The sequence below is a fragment of the Pezoporus occidentalis genome, unplaced genomic scaffold, assembly GCF_034315485.1.
Source record: "Pezoporus occidentalis ecotype Australia unplaced genomic scaffold, CSIRO_AGI_Poc_V1 ctg145, whole genome shotgun sequence".
NCBI lineage: Eukaryota > Metazoa > Chordata > Aves > Psittaciformes > Psittacidae > Pezoporus > Pezoporus occidentalis.
In genome coordinates, this window is record NW_026913263.1 from 1,824,209 (window position 1) to 1,839,467 (window position 15,259).

The window sequence follows — 15,259 nt, forward strand, 5'->3', positions numbered from 1 at the left end:
AGGCTTCCTTGAGCATCCATGTTGAGTGCAAACAAAGCAAAAAGGCTGTGCTCCTAGAGGGGTCTCGAGTATGCTGAGACATCGAGAGGCTTCTACTGCCTCAGCCCTGTCTCTGCACAATTGTCATGGAGTTGAAACAACCCTACCACTGTGGAAATGCAGTGTAAACAAGCAGGTTCATACCTAATATCTGGCATGACTGTTCTCACTACATGAGCATCTTGTGCTGCAGATGATGGCACGGAAAATTGTGTAGGGCACTGTATGCATGTTTTAGCTATTTAACTAAATGTTTATTCACTCTAGGTTATTTTGAAACAATTAAGAAATGCTTTCCTTGACAGTGAGACGCAGAGCTTCACTGCTGCAACAGGAACACAAAGGGGCACCTGGCTCTGCAGTAAGGGGAATTTAAACCTGACAGCTCCAGAAAACAGGATGCCCTTTTCTATTGTGTGACTACCTCCTTTGAGTACCTCCTATATTTGATAGACAAGTTGAAAAATATTCCTAGAATAGGCATAGCAGCCTGTAGGAAACAGCCTTTGTTTGTTCCTTATGCATTTTTCTGTTTGGATATGCAGTTGCACACTGTATTCAAGATAAAACCAGAAATTTATCAACCAGATCTGCAACACACACAGTGGCAGTCCTCCCTTAATAGAATACCAGGAAACCAAGGCTGCGCTTTCCAATAGAGGTCCTGCAGTGGCTTCAATTATTAAATTGTTTCAGTTATGGCTTTACCGGTTTTATCAGTGGCTTCAAGTATGAAATCAGTGTTGGCTTGACAAGCATAGGTCAAAGCACCCTTCTTCTGAGGGCACAGAGACAGTTACATCTTGAGAAACGCTGCTTCATTCCTTCTCAGGTTAGCTCATGTTCTGAGTCATGTTCCTCTGGCAGTTTGTCTGAAGTCCAGAAGATACATACGTATATATTGCCTATGTTGCATGGTTTTCATACATGGTGGGGAATGCCTCCCGCCATACAAGCAAGGGGGTAGCAACAATTTGCCCCGAGTGCCCTAGAGCTGTGTGGTTCTCATGGTACCAAGTTCAGCTAAAGGTTGTCCTTTGCCAGAGCTGGCTGCCTATGCCCACTCATGTCCACTGTGTTCCTAGGGAGAAATAATTTAGAGAATGCAGCTATAGGCTAAACAGCCATTTGTTTCTCTTATGTTTCACTTCACTCCAGCAGTCTTCACTTTGCTTCATTAACAGAGCATAAGTAAACGAACTTACTAATCAACTGCTTTTTTTTTTCCATACCCACTCTGCTTCTTCCCACATCTTCTCATATCTGGGAGGATATCTAAAGACTCCAAATGCTCATACTCATTTCTATTATAAGCAGAAGAAAATACACTGATTCTAAGAAATTTCACTTTTGGAAATAGCTTTGGTTTTCCGCTGCAACAACCATAATCTTCTAAATAGACTGCAGCTCTTCACATCAGTCTCAATAGGAAAAAAAATGGAGGAAGTGCAGAAGGCAGCACTGGCATGATTTGCATATAGTCTTTGAAAACAAGCATCAGAGAGTGGCAACTGAAAACCAGCTTCAGATTAGGCTCTTACTGCAAATATGCTCAAGCCAAAGCAAGAAAACATGACCTTGTAGGAAAGAAAAAAAAACCACTGTAGCATATATCTGGGCAGGGGAGAAAGAAACCATGCTATTAGAAAGGCCACAGAATTAGATAAAAGCCTGAGTGGTGGGGAAAAGCTAAATAAACTCCAGAACCCTTATTTGAGATCTCCAGTGAGTGGATGCTGTGGTGCCTAGTGCTGGCTGCACACAGGGCAGTCTGTTGCTGAGCTGTATATTCAACCACAGATTGGTTTCCCCAAGCATCAACCAAGACATTGTTTTTATTGATTTATTTTGCTATCTACCCACTGCAGTGATAGGATGACAAAAGAACCACCTGTGGGTATCCTAATATTTCTAATGCTAGCAGATTTTCAGGTTGAATAAAAACAATAAATCTTTCCAGGCACAAAGGGGAATCCATGAGGTAAGTTAATCTGGGAAACTAAAGAGCATGATTTAGGAATATTGGGTTTGTTAGAATGGATCAGGCTGGTCCTCCTGGTTTTCTACCCTCTCTCCAGGGATAGTTCCTAATGGATGACACACAAGAAGACAAAATAAGCCCCAAAGCAGTTAACTGTTCGGTGACACTTCAAAGGACTGACCTGCTTTCTGACAGTGCAGCAATAACTGTTACACCAGTAAGCATGGGGGCTGAGTCTCACTGTATTATGCATATTGCAAGTGCTTCAAAAATCAGGTGGCATTTCTTAAAGAACCCAGATGCTTATCACTGTGTCTATCACGGGATGCAGCCTGTATTTTTCCCTGCAGCAGTTCAGTTATATTTGTTGTACAACTTCCTATTAAATTAAGGGAGAAAATGAATAAACATGTAAATCTGATCAACTGCTTAATATATTCACAAGTAAAGGCTAAACCCATAGCTAGTCAAAGAAGGTGTAGAGTCTAGCACATAAGAGAACAAAGTTATCTTCCTCTCCAGTTCTTCCAATGGGTTTTCCTGTCTCCTCACTTCCATGAACAGGCTGAACTTGTCTTGTGAGGTGTTCCTAAAAATGCATATTAAGCTGTCATGTTAACATAAGGCTCCTCAGTGCTAATCTACTTCAAACCAGTAATTTTACACTCTTCTGAGCTTTCTGCTATTAAAAGCTTTCAGTGTAACACACCTCTGAGACTGTATTACTCTGCTTTCCCCTGAACAGGTACAGCTTGGCTGAAGTTCCCTGCAAGCCCTGCTAATGTATCTCAGCCCTGGTCCATTCTTGGAGGTGCATCTGGAAAGGTTAGTTTTGGCTTTATAGGAATTTCAGCTCCTGGTTTCTGCATCATATTTCTGTTTCTAACTTTGGATTCAAACCTCAGGAATCCAGGCAATTTTTTTAATCTTGATCTTAGAGGTTTTCAAAATTAGGCTACAAGATGATATATACATGAGCAGTGCTATTTATGTGGCTCAAGAATGCAGTTTCTTGCAGACAATTTGCAAATTGTCTAATATACTTACACTTCTTCAGATTTTTTAAGGGAACATAAATAAAGACTCAGTATATCTGCTTTCATCTATGTCCCTGAAACCACAAATCATATTGGTTCTGGTTGCCTCTGTAGTAGAGTAAAGGCAGTAATACACACATGCCAAGTTCAGGCCTGCACCCTTCTCAGACACAGGAAAAAAAAACAAATTGAAGTGAAGATATAAGAGCTCAGGAGATATTTCCAAGGAAGCCAATAAAAGAGAAAAGCTAGGAACTGACACTCACCAATAACAGGATTCTTAAAGCCTCAAATTCGATAAACCCACAAACCAAAAGAAATTAGGAAGGCATTGCTGCTTCAGGACGGCATGCTACGGGATTTAACAAGATTCATAGGTATTAAAAAATAATGGCATAAATTGGTTATTTAAAGTCAGTATTGATTTGTTGCCAGATTCTGCATATCGACAATCGCACTTGAGCATCCATTTACTTTGCTCAGAAATAAATATTCCTGCCCAGCTGCATGTGTTAGTTGGAAGAGAATCAGTTTTCACCACTGGCAAAGGGACAGGTTGTTATCTCAAGCCACATGGCTCACTGATTTATCAGTGGTGGTGTAAATACAGAAATTTATAGGGATGCTGTCAAGATCATCTATTTAAAAGCTTTTTTTTTTTTGAAGGATGATAGCATGTGCCCAGGTAAGAATGTGAGAGGCTTTCTGAGTATTCGGACGTATTGGTTGATGTAAATTGTCTGTATTGGATGTTTCTGGCTGGCAGAGTTAATTTATTTGTACAAAAGTATTTAATGATGCAGGGAGATTGTTATTGGAGGTTTAATTATTGTTTTGATCAGAGTTTCTATATGGGTGGTAGTACTCCTAACAAGATAATCATACTTTTTCATCTGTTAATGAGTCTTTGGAGTATTCCCAATGCAGTTTTAAGTATTAGTTGTTTTCCTGCTCTTGGTTTAATTTCTGTGTTTCATTCGCTTTGCATAATGAAATGAGGCAGGCTGCTTTACTGCTCTTCATAATCTTAATCTGGTTTCCTGGGTTTGGGGCTTGGGCTGATCAGGATTTGCTAAACCTACATAAACATTTCTAATCTGGGGAGAAAAAACACTTTGCCCAGAAACTGAAGCAAATAAATTGGGTATTTGTTCTTAGGTAAATTACAATATTGGGTTTGCACAATTGCATTGTGGTATCTAAACTTTATCGTAAAAAGCATGTTCTCTGCCTCTCTTTTCCATCTGTATCTCTTTAAAAAAAAACCCAAACATTCTCTATATCTCTTCCTGCCAATAGCTGCTAATCAGTATTGGCAAGATCATAGTCCAATACAGAAAAATACAATATGGGCAGTGTTTGCAAGCGAATCTTAGCAAGGCTCTGTCCATACTGAAGTCGAGGGTACTCCAGTACTGGGTGTGGATGGTAACTGTCTTGTACAGATGTCAAGTTAAATTGTGTGAGAAGCTGGAAAGTGGATAGAAATGTTAAAAAGGAGAACCATAAAAGAGCAAAGTTAATATCAAATAGATAGAGGAGCTTTGCTTTTCTATAAATATTCTTCTTGCAGTATCTTCTAGATAGACGTATATAGAGCATTGACATACTCAACATTTCACTGTTTTGTGACCATACTTGCTCCCCCTCTATTTAATTTTTTTATTTCTCAGTTTATTGGGCCTGGAGCTTATTGTTTTGAAGCCAATATCGGTTCAGTTACAGTAGTTTGCATACAGAGATGGCCCACACTGCAGAAATGTGAGAGCCACGAGGGACATGAAGAAGCAAGTGGTGTCTGAATGTTCATATATGCTGCCTGCCACAAGTACAAGTAATATTTTAGTCATCTATGTTATTCATCAGGTGACTGCTACAAAAATTGTACCGGGAGAAGGTGATAATTAAGAAACCTCCTCCTTGTCTTCTGGAATGTTTGCATCCTCTTGATGTCATGGAAAAATAATGTAGACGCTGACACATGCATTAGAATACAATCCCCTTCTTTTGCCTGTTGTGCTACCATCACTTGTTGACTGAACATCTCACAGAAACTGGAGAAATTCTAAACCCTGCAGAAGTGCAAAGTGAACATTACTCACTGAAATCTGAACTGGAGGGAAGGTGGAAGGTGAGTGTCCCATGCTGTGGGGACCAGTTTACAAATGCTTTCTTCTGCTGCTGCCAGCCAACCATCTAACTAAAGGCCCTGTAGCCATTTTTGGCACTTATTTAAATGACTGATAATGGAGCTACATGGGCCCTGAAGCCTTCTTGTGCCAAGTCTGGAGTCTCGAACCAGAAACAGGCAGGTGGGGAAGAGAAGGTATGGAGGAAGCCACTTGGATCTCAATTTCTTCCTCCTGTCCTACTGCTGAACCTAATCAAGCATATCTGCATGCCAACAAAATGCCTTTTAAAGAGAGCTGTCTTGAATATTTGAAACAAAAGGAAGCATTGCCTCAATAACTATTAATATCCCCAATGTCCACACCTTAAGCTACCAGCACATCTAGCACAGGCTGCTACCAGCAGGAGCATCTTTAACAAGGTGCCTGAAGGAGGCAGATGGTCTGGATTGCATTTACCTTGTGTGCTATTGGCATGCTTCTGCAACAGCAAAGGGAGGAATCCAAGGGGGCTCTTCCCTCATGTCTGTATTATAGCTCCTTTGGGGATTGTCTTTCATGGGGCTGTCAGCTGAGCCTTTCATCAACTTTAAAACCAACATAATTTTCAGACAAAATAAAGTCTGAAAACAGGAAGAGCAAAACAGAAGTCCAGGGATGTCACTGAGTCACCTACAGGAGGTTTTCTTCTGGGTTAGAGTTAGTCTGATTCACTGACCACAGAGATGGCAACTGCAAATACATCAACATATGTCTCTGGTTATTATCACAAAAGTACGAGCTGTACATTGATGCCCATGGGAACAGTGGAGAGCACTGAATGCTAGAAAGTCTTCAGCAGTTTTTGTTCTTTAGTGTAATAAAACGCTATATATTTTGGAGTAAGACATGCAGTTCTAAGCTAGCAGCTAAACATCATCAACATTTGCTGAGAAAGTCCCTATAGTCAGGGAAAACTTAATGAGTTCAAACCACTGTGTTGAACTCCCTATGAAGTAGAGAATTGGATGGACTTGGCTTGGTCTCAGCTGCCTCTTGAGCATCCTGGGCCATGTGGGTTTGCCCTGCTGCTCTGGTAGTGCCCCTGTTTCCCTCACAAACACCTACCTTTGCCCCATTAAGGGGCTGGGTTGCAGATGAGGGTGATGAAGGCTCACAGGATTTCAGAAGCATTCTTCGATTCCCCATATAAGATCCAAATAGTAATTCCAGTAAGACCAGTATATGGTACTCATATGTCTGTATTAGGTCCAATCTCACTATCTTTCCCCACATAAGATACAAACAGTAATTCCAGTAAGAACACTTTAGTACTTGTATGTCCGTGTTAGGTCAAATCTCACAATCTTTACTCAAGCAAATCTACTCTGGAAGTAGGGACAAAACTTTTAACCAACTTGTATCTAATTCAGATTAACATATGTTAAAATCTTAGAGCAATTGCCTCTGTGTTTTGCTTCCACTGGCAGTTGCAATGTTCCTGTAACTGAATTATGCCCGCTTCACTGAATGGGAATGCTCTGCTCCATGAGTTACATTTAAGAATAAGCACAGGAAAACGTAGCTTCAAAACAAGCTTTACTTAAAATGAGGGAAGGACAGAAGGAAAAGATGGTGTGATGCTAACAATACACAGCTTAATGATTTGAGTACCAAGGGGGTTAGAGAAACTTTAGAAGTCCTTTTTAATCGCTTGATGTAAACAAGAAAAAAAGTTTTAATGATTAGGAGACTGATGATGTTAAGAAACGTGGATTGTTTTGCGTGAAGCACAAGCTTGTAGGAAGGAGGTGAACTGCTGTGGTTCAGTGTGTTGCCAACGGTACCTTTGCCTGAGGAAGTGGAGTGTACTCAGAAATTTGTGGTGGGAAGTTTCCCAGAGAAAGGCTCAGGAGCAGGCTGCTTTCCAGGAACAGTGTGTTTGCCACCCTTCTGACATGGGCAAAGGTGTGGATGGGTTGCTGCCATGGATGAGGGGAAACCTCGGAGCAGGCTGGATGGTAAATCATCTTAAAAATAGGACAAGACACATTTTTTAAGGCATAGTACCTTCTTAAAGTGCACTAGCAGAATGGCTGAGGATGATCTATTGCCTGGTGTACCAGAAATGGGATGGAATGTAATAGCAAGAAGTCATGCACTTAAAGATTAATTAGAATAACTGCAAGTAAGCTCAGGGGTTCATCAAATGTGAGATTATGAGGAGAGGAATCCATTATTGGTTGTAGGGTAACTATGATGCCTCTGTAATGTGGTCTTAAAAATGCTAATGTATTCTGGAATGCATCGAGTGAGGTATTTTCAGTAGACAGTGAGGTATTAATATAATTGTTCAGACCTTGTTTAGAACAGCGCTTGTGGGGTAGAAAGTTTAGAGGACATTGGAAGACTGGGAAACATATTTAAAGAGAAGATTAAAAACACAGCAGAAAGACTGAGAGATGATCTAAGTGCTATTCATAGGGACATTTTAGGTAAATATCAGTGAGGTAAAATTAGTTTGAAGGATAGTAATGATAAGGAACAAATGGCTATAAATTAGACTGGAAGTTAGAAATTTCCTGGTTTCACAAGAGGGGATGCTTGGGGAGCCTTGAGGACAGAAGCAAGGCACTGAGGGCACAGTGAAGTTATCCAGATTGTCTTCCAGTCTTCAACTGGTGTTAAGCATCTCATGAATTGCCATTCTTGCAGAGGGGATATAAAGAGATGTAATCCCCGTGGGATGATGTGTGTGTGCGTGGTGTGTGAGCCCAGTGTCTAGAGACATTCACTGACACAGAGGAATGTCCAGAAAGGAAGATTCAACCTCCTCTAAAACATCACGAGTGCCACAAAGCTAATGTATCATGAGGCTGGCCAGTTGAGCGTCTTGTAAATAGCTACCCTGCTGTGACTGACAACTACTATGACACAGAAGTGAGCGTGCAGTGGCAAACGGGACCTTTCAGGTGTTGCAGTACAGATCGTGTTTGGTTTTCTACACTGTCTTCCCACGTTGTAGGTACTAAAAGCTAATTTCCAGGCTCACCCGAAAGTTTATGGAAGAGCTGGTTTCTTGCTTTTGCCGGTGTGAGGGCTCTGCCATACCCGAGTTTTGGTGTTTCCTCCTGTCGCACACGGGTTTGGGGTTTTGCAGGACGGGAACCCAGTTTTAGCAGCTCGTGCTGCGGGAAGGGGCGGTTGCCGTCACTCACGGGGAGTGCGGGGACGTTCCTGGGGACCCACGGCGGGGAGACGCGTGGCCGGGGCGGCAGGGGGTGGCCCTGGGCGACCCGGCCGATGCCTGCCGGGGTTCGGTGGCGGCTGCAGGGCCGGTTGGCTCAAGAGTCGCTTGCACCCGCATCGCCGTGGCGAGACCCCCCTCTAGCGGATGGCCCGGGCCTCGCCGCGCCCCGGCGGGAGGGCAGCGGGCGGGCCGGGAAGCGGAACCGCGGCGAGAAGCCCTCCGGCGCCGGCGGGACCGTCCTCGGACAGTGCCGCGGCGAGTGCCGAGCTGCAGGGCGGGTCGGAGCCCGGGCGCGGCGCCGCTGCCCCGGGGCAGCCGGGCGTGCTGCGCTCCCGCCCGAGCGCAGGGGGAAACGACTCTGCTTTTTAACTTCAGGCCAGCGGGAAACGGAGGTTTCTCGTCTGCTCGCAGAGCAAAAACCCCGCTGTGAGGGTGCGCGGTGTGCACATCCCGCGTGGTTTCGCGCTGTATCGCTCGGGAGTCATCCGGTCCCCGTGTATCTCTCGGTGCCACCACGCACGGAGAGCGCAACGTGTGTCATTTGCCGCCGGACGCGTAATTAGCAAGTTCCCGGTTACATCGTTTCTTCCCGCCGCTGTTCCGGCACCGAGAGCTCTGTCCATTTCTTGGTACTTCGCTACTTCGGAGACAATGGTTTCGGCTCTCTCCGATCCGCTCTTCCCCACCGAACACTTATTTCCAGTTACAAGCAACTAGTGTCCGCCGCAACGCTGGGGCACGTAGGCAGCGGTAACCCTGCCGCGGATGTTCAAGACTGCCGTGAGCCTGCCCCACTGCGAGCTGCCTGGCACGCGTCCTTCCCGGCGGAGACCGGCCGCAGCGCTCCCCCCGCCGTCTCGGCCCTCCGCCGCCACGGCGGGGGGATGCGCTCCCGGGAAGCGCAAGGGCTTTCCGCGCTCAGGTCCCGCCGTCCCGCGCCGCCGTTCGCCACCGCCTCGGTGCGCACCGCCTGCGCGGGCCGCGGGCCGCCGCCTTCCCACTCCTTCGCCGCCGTAGTTCGGGCAGGAGGAGCGCGGTGTTGCACAACCCGCTTCCTTTTTCTTTCGCTTCGCTACGCCGCGGGCAGCCTCGGCGAGTGTGCGGGGCGCCGGTCCCCACCCTGGGCGGGGGAAAACGGGACACGGGACCGGTGCCGCCCGCCTGAGCCCTGCAAACTGCGGCGCCGGCGCGGCCCGACTGCCTGCGCGGCCCCGTGGGGAGGGCAGTGGTTGCGCACAAGGGGCACCACCGAGCCCCGCGCCCCGACCGCGGATATCGCGGGGGGGGGAAAAGAGGATGACTTCTCTCGGGGGGACGGGGACGGGACCGCGGTCCCCGCAGGAAGCACCGGCCGCCTGCCGGGCTGTGCCCCGGCCCGCGGCGACGGAGCGAAGGCGCCCGGGCAGGGCGGGGACGCCCGCCCCGCCCCGCCTCGGCCAGCCCCGGCAGAGTCGCGGCGGCGGCGCGTCCCGTTACCGGCGACCGAGGCTACGGCTGCCCCAGGCGCGGCGGGAGCAGGTGTCTGGGGGCAGGAGCCCGGGGCAGCGCGGCGGGGCGGGGCCGGCGGCGGGCCCTGCGGGGCCGGGCGGGCGGGCCGGGCGGGCGGCCGCGGACTCGTCGCGCCCGCGCCAGGAGGGAGCCGGAGCGCCCGAAAAGCCGTGAGGGGAGGGGAGGGCGGAGGGGCGGGAGGGGGGGGAGGCAGGCGGGCGGCGGGCGCATGCGCTCTGGCGGGCCGTGCCATATTGGAATGAGGCAGTGAGCGGAGCGCCGGGGAGCCCGAGCCCCGGCAGCGGCGCAGGGCTGGAAAAACTCCCCGCAGGTGAGGCGGGCGGCGGTGCCGGCTGTGCGCGGCCGGAGCGGCCCCGGGCGCAGCTGTTGGGCGCGTTTTGTCGGCGGGGCGCGGGGCCCGGAGGGTTTTTCCGGGCTCCCGAAGTTTGGATGCGGGGAAAAAAAGGCGGCGAGGGAAGAGGAGGAGGAGGAGGAGGAGGAGGAGGAGGGGGGAAGAGGCAGGCGGAGCGCGGCGGGGAGGCGGCGGCCGCGCGGGGGGAGCGCGCGATCTCCCGCGCGGCGGAGTGATGCGCGGGGCTGGCCGGCCGCCGCCGCGCAACTGCCCGCGCGCAACTCGGCGCGCGCCCGCTAGGGGCCCGCGGTGCCTCGGCCCTCGGCGTCCCGCGGCGCGCTCGGGCCGAAGTTGCCCTCCCGGTCGGGTACGCGCCCGCGGGGGGGTCGGGGGGGGGGGGGGTGCGCCCGGCGGGGCACGCGCCCGGCCCCCGCGGGAACTTTGTGCGCGCCGCGCCCCCGCCCCGGCGCGGCCGGTCTTTGGCCACGGCCACGGGGGAGGGAGGTGGGGGGGGAGCCCACCGAGCGCCGCTCGTTCGCCCCCCTCCCCCTCAAAATGGCGGTGGAAGGGGACCTTTAAACCCCGCTCCGCTCCGCACCCCCGTCGGGCGCGGCCGTGCTCTGCTCCGCTTGGCGCGCCGCGCGTCCCGCCCGGGGCAGCGGCTGGCGTCGCTCCCCGTCAAGTGGCCCGTCAGCGGGCGGCTCTTCGCCTCCCGTTCTGGGTGGGTGGGTGTCGGAGAGAGGGGGGAGAGGGGCGGGATCCGCCTCCGCGGCCGCGCCGCCGGTTCTCCCGCAGCGACGCCGCCCGCGCTGCGGGGCCTGCGCTGCCGCGGGGCCGGGCATTGTGTGCGCGCCGCGTCCGCCGCCGCTCCGCACCCCGGGCGGCTCCGCGCCCTCCGCCGCTCCGGAGAACGAAAGCCTTTGTCTCTCGGGGAGTCGGTCTGCGCTGCCCGCCGTTTCTGCACCTGAAGTCGTAAATCCGCTGCTGGTGCCACGGCCGGGGCGGCCGCCGAGGTGCCGGGGATGCCCCGGGACGCCAACTTCTGGCTGGAGAGGAATCGGCGCCGGGGCAGCGGCAGCGGGAGGGCTCCTGCCTGTACAGCGCCGGCTGGAAACGGGGGGGGCGGAATGCCCGCATGGGAAGGACTGTGCAAGTTTTCCGTCTGTGGCTTCTGCAAACTTGTTACCAGGGCTCCCCCCCCCCCCCACCCAGTGGAAATAATGAAAGGAGAGGGAAAACAGCGCGGGCAGTTAATTGTGCATTTTTAACTCCCTTCACTGTTGCAGTTCCACAAGGCCCTTGTTTCTTCAGAAACAGGCTGGTGATGCCTGTTTTGCAGTCACATGTGTGCTTTAGCAGAACAATTATATCTACTTCAGAGAAACTTGTTGCCATTATCAGATGATTTTACAAGGTAACCTTTATGTCTGACAGTTTTACCTGCTCCGACAGCCAAATTCCAATGGGAGAGGTTTTATAGCAAAAGAAAAGGCCTACCTTGCTGTTTCTCTGCTGTCCCTTCCTTCACAGGAGCTGGCTGCTGTCAGTAGCCCAAGAGGTTACCATAGCAAATACTTCCATAAGGCAGAGTGTAAGGTGTACCTTGCAAAAGTAATGCTGGAGAAGAAGTGACCTGTCTTGTGACTTTAGAAATACCATTGTTTTGCAACTAACTGAAGGCTTATGATGTAAATGGGTCAGAAACATGATTTGTAAGAGAAAAACATGATGTAAGAGATGAAGTTGTTAGTGGGAAATGGTCATGTTCTTACTGGAGTGGGGGCTATAACTTGTAGCATCTACAGCACCTGGCAGGATGGATTCCTCATCTAAGGTCTGGTTGCTGTTTCAAAATAGCCAGCTTTTGGGGCAGAGTACCTCAGTGTCAAGATGAAAATACATCAGTTAACTGAAAGCAGAGATTTCCTCTGTGGTAGGTACTACTGACATGGAATTTACAGTTGAGAAAAGAGTAAAAAGGCATCTATGTATCTAAAAGATCATCTCTAGGGAGAAGACTTAGTGGGCTTCCTGCCTTCAGTTCAGCCATTTCCTCTTTTACTTTTGATTTGTGAATTGTTGCTGTGATTGAAGGATGAGAATGAAACAGTTCTTCCCAGAACCTCTGTTAGTAGAAAAGCAGGAAGATGCTTCTGGACAAGACAGACAACAAAGTAAAACTGATAGATCTCACCCCACCTTTGTTTAAGACTCTAGACTTGGTGTGGAGGTGTGTGGAGAATGACTTTGCTCCCTTCTGGTGGATTTCTCTTCTGGGCAGTTACACTGGGAGACTGAAGCATCCTGTCATGGGAAAGCTGGAGTGTGCCTTCTCCACAAGGGACAGCACTGCAAGATAGAGAGCTGAGAAACTGTGACCCATTGTAGCCATTATTGATCTGTATGGGTTTTCCTTTGCAGTTAGTTCCCCCCTCTGTATTAATTTGCTGGTATTGAATTCTCTTATCTGATTCTTAAACTTGGCAAATCCCCTAAGCAGTTGCTGTGTGGAAAAGAAAGGCGGGTTGAGTGTACAGTGACGTGTAAATGACTGACGGAGTTTGTGTGGTGTAATCTTTATATTCTTTCACTGTATGTTAAAGATGTTAAAGAGTATTGCAAAAGTATGTTTGTGGTAGTAGGTTGTGGTCACATGTTACAGGGTGGTTTTGTTGTTTCATGGCAGAGCAGTGACAGCTCTAGACCCTGCCCTGTCTTGTCATGCTCACTTTTTGAATCCACTCCATTTGTTGTCAGAAATCACTCTAACATAATTATTGTGCTTCCAGTTGTGAAGTTTGGCCCTGGCATGATGCTTCTGTGATCAATACAGTCAGTTTGCTTTGGCTTGACTTAAGTAATTGTCCTACAAGTGATGCACTTTAGACACACAGCAACTTAATTACGTGAGCACGTTGACAGTGACTCAGGTTAAATTCACTAAAGTGGCCTTTATGTGCAGGAGAAATAGAAACCTAGGAGGTGTTTAGGAAGGGGCATTTTGGGGAGAGAGCTTTGGATACCTAAAACCAGCCATTGTTCCTATATTAACATGGTTGCAGTGTTATAGAACAGTCATATTTGGTTTCTTGACCTTTTAAATGTGCATTTCTGTATCTTGTAGGTTGTGTAGGCTGTGGAAGTTAGAAATGTTTCCTGGAACCATAAGGTCTTTCTTTTCTGCTGTCCATCTGACTCATCGTGCTTGATGATGAGCAGATTGTATGCGTCGTCTTTGTGTTGGTAGCTTTGAGCATCAGTGCTGCTGCTGGCAGTGGACTTGACTTTGTGCCCGTTTCCTCCTGCTCTTGGGAAATGGCGATCAGTTTTTAGGTCATAGATTTAAACCTGAGTGGGTGTTGCTTAAAGCTTTTGGTTGGTTTTTATTTTGCCTTCTCTCAAGATTACTTTCTTACTTAAAAGGGGGTGGGAGTTGATGTTTTGTTTTGTTTTGATTCAGATGCTTGCTGAAATTGTCCTGAAGGCACGTGTTGTGTTAGCATGCAAGATCCTGAAAGGGAGATTTAGCAGATTGCATGGTCCAAGTTCAGCAAAAGGTGAAAATGAGAGTTAATGTTAATTATACATTAATATCTTATTATTTTAAAATAATGTCATCAGTGTAGTGGTATTTTTATGTAATTATGTTTTTTTTTTCTAACTTTAATCGGCAATTCTTTCCACTGCTCAGTTTTTTTTATATTGATAAAGCCTATGAAAGAAGCATCAAGGTGTTGCTTATTGCTCATTTGATTTTAAAATGGTTTGGCTCTAAGGGTACAGATTATTATTATTATTATTATTTCTTATGCTCCTGTCATATGAGTGAGACTATTTTTTTAGTGTTCTTAGCAAAAGCTAGGCTGTAGAACTGAAGCATTACAGGGTGAATTCCACTCTGCATTCTTAATAGGGCATTTCTTAGGGGAATCACTTGTTTGAGTATCTTAAGTGTTCCCCTATGAGGAAGGAGGCTGTGAGCTTTGGCTGGAAGAAGATATTCTGCATATTAGTTGGGACTCTCCAGGTAACTCTCCATGTCTCTGGGAAATCAGTGTGTTAATGCAAAGCTGCAGAGTAGTTACAGAGTCCTAAATGAATGCCTTAAAAATGCTTTGAAGGCGGAAAGCAGTACGTCTTAGGAGTAGCTTTCTGCTTTGCTTTAGTGGTGTTGGATTATCACCCTCAAACACCATGGAGGAGCGTTTTGCTGGGAACTTTGCAGACAAACAAGGCTTGGGAGCCACAGGACTGCTTCCGAGGTCTCTTTTTCCCTCTGTCTCCACCTCCTCTTTTTCCTTTCTTATGTCTTCTGGATTCTCTGTGATGCCTGCATCAGTTCTATTTTCGGTAGAGACAGTGATGTTTTACATTTCTTTTCCTTGTGAAAAGAAGTGTCCTGGTACAATGCTTGTAGGATCATAATATCATTGAGCCCTCTGCCCCTCTCACGTTTTGTTGGCTGGGTTTGAGGAAAAAGCATGAGAGGAGAGGCAGAGAAGTGTACATGTGGACATTTCAAATGAATCAGATGAGCCTTGTTTCCTAAGGAAACCAGATAAACAATAACAAAACAAGAGGACTTCTTGAGGGTTTGTAGTGGAATAACCGTCTCTTCTGTAGATAGCTGACTCTAATCCTAGGATTTCTGCTCTTTCAAGCTATCTTTTTTTAATAAGACAGAGCAGTTTTAAATGACACTAGCTTTTTGTTGCACATGTTACTTCCTGCACGCAATGCTCATATAGGAGTTTTTCCTTCACTTCAGGTAGGTGGGAGCCATGCATGGTTTGTGTTGGCTTTTTTCCCCCGTTTGGATTTGGCAGGTGGGCTTATGGCAGATGCTTGCGTACAGTTCAGGTGAGTTGCTAGTTACAGGGGCAGTCTTACCCATTTGTTCAGGTTATGTGGACATGTAAATTGTGATTATTGTACCTAGAGTTTTCAATTGTACCTTGGTTTTCAAGGTCATTGTTATATTGCTGTGGCACTTCATTTACACTG

At 48.0% G+C, this 15,259-nt stretch overlaps 1 protein-coding gene across 2 annotated transcripts in view; it reads left to right on the forward strand.

The window, feature by feature from the left end:
* The first annotated feature begins 2,763 nt into the window (after positions 1-2,763).
* Positions 2,764-15,259, forward strand: part of SFMBT1 (Scm like with four mbt domains 1) — an 83,859-nt gene continuing 71,363 nt past the window's right edge. The window contains exon 1 of one of the 2 annotated variants that reach the window (XM_062610239.1): positions 2,764-2,845. The gene's annotated coding sequence lies outside the window, so the exon portion shown is untranslated. Of the gene's footprint in view, positions 2,846-10,125; positions 10,235-15,259 lie in introns of those variants that run through there. The other variant, XM_062610238.1, reaches the window with a different exon arrangement.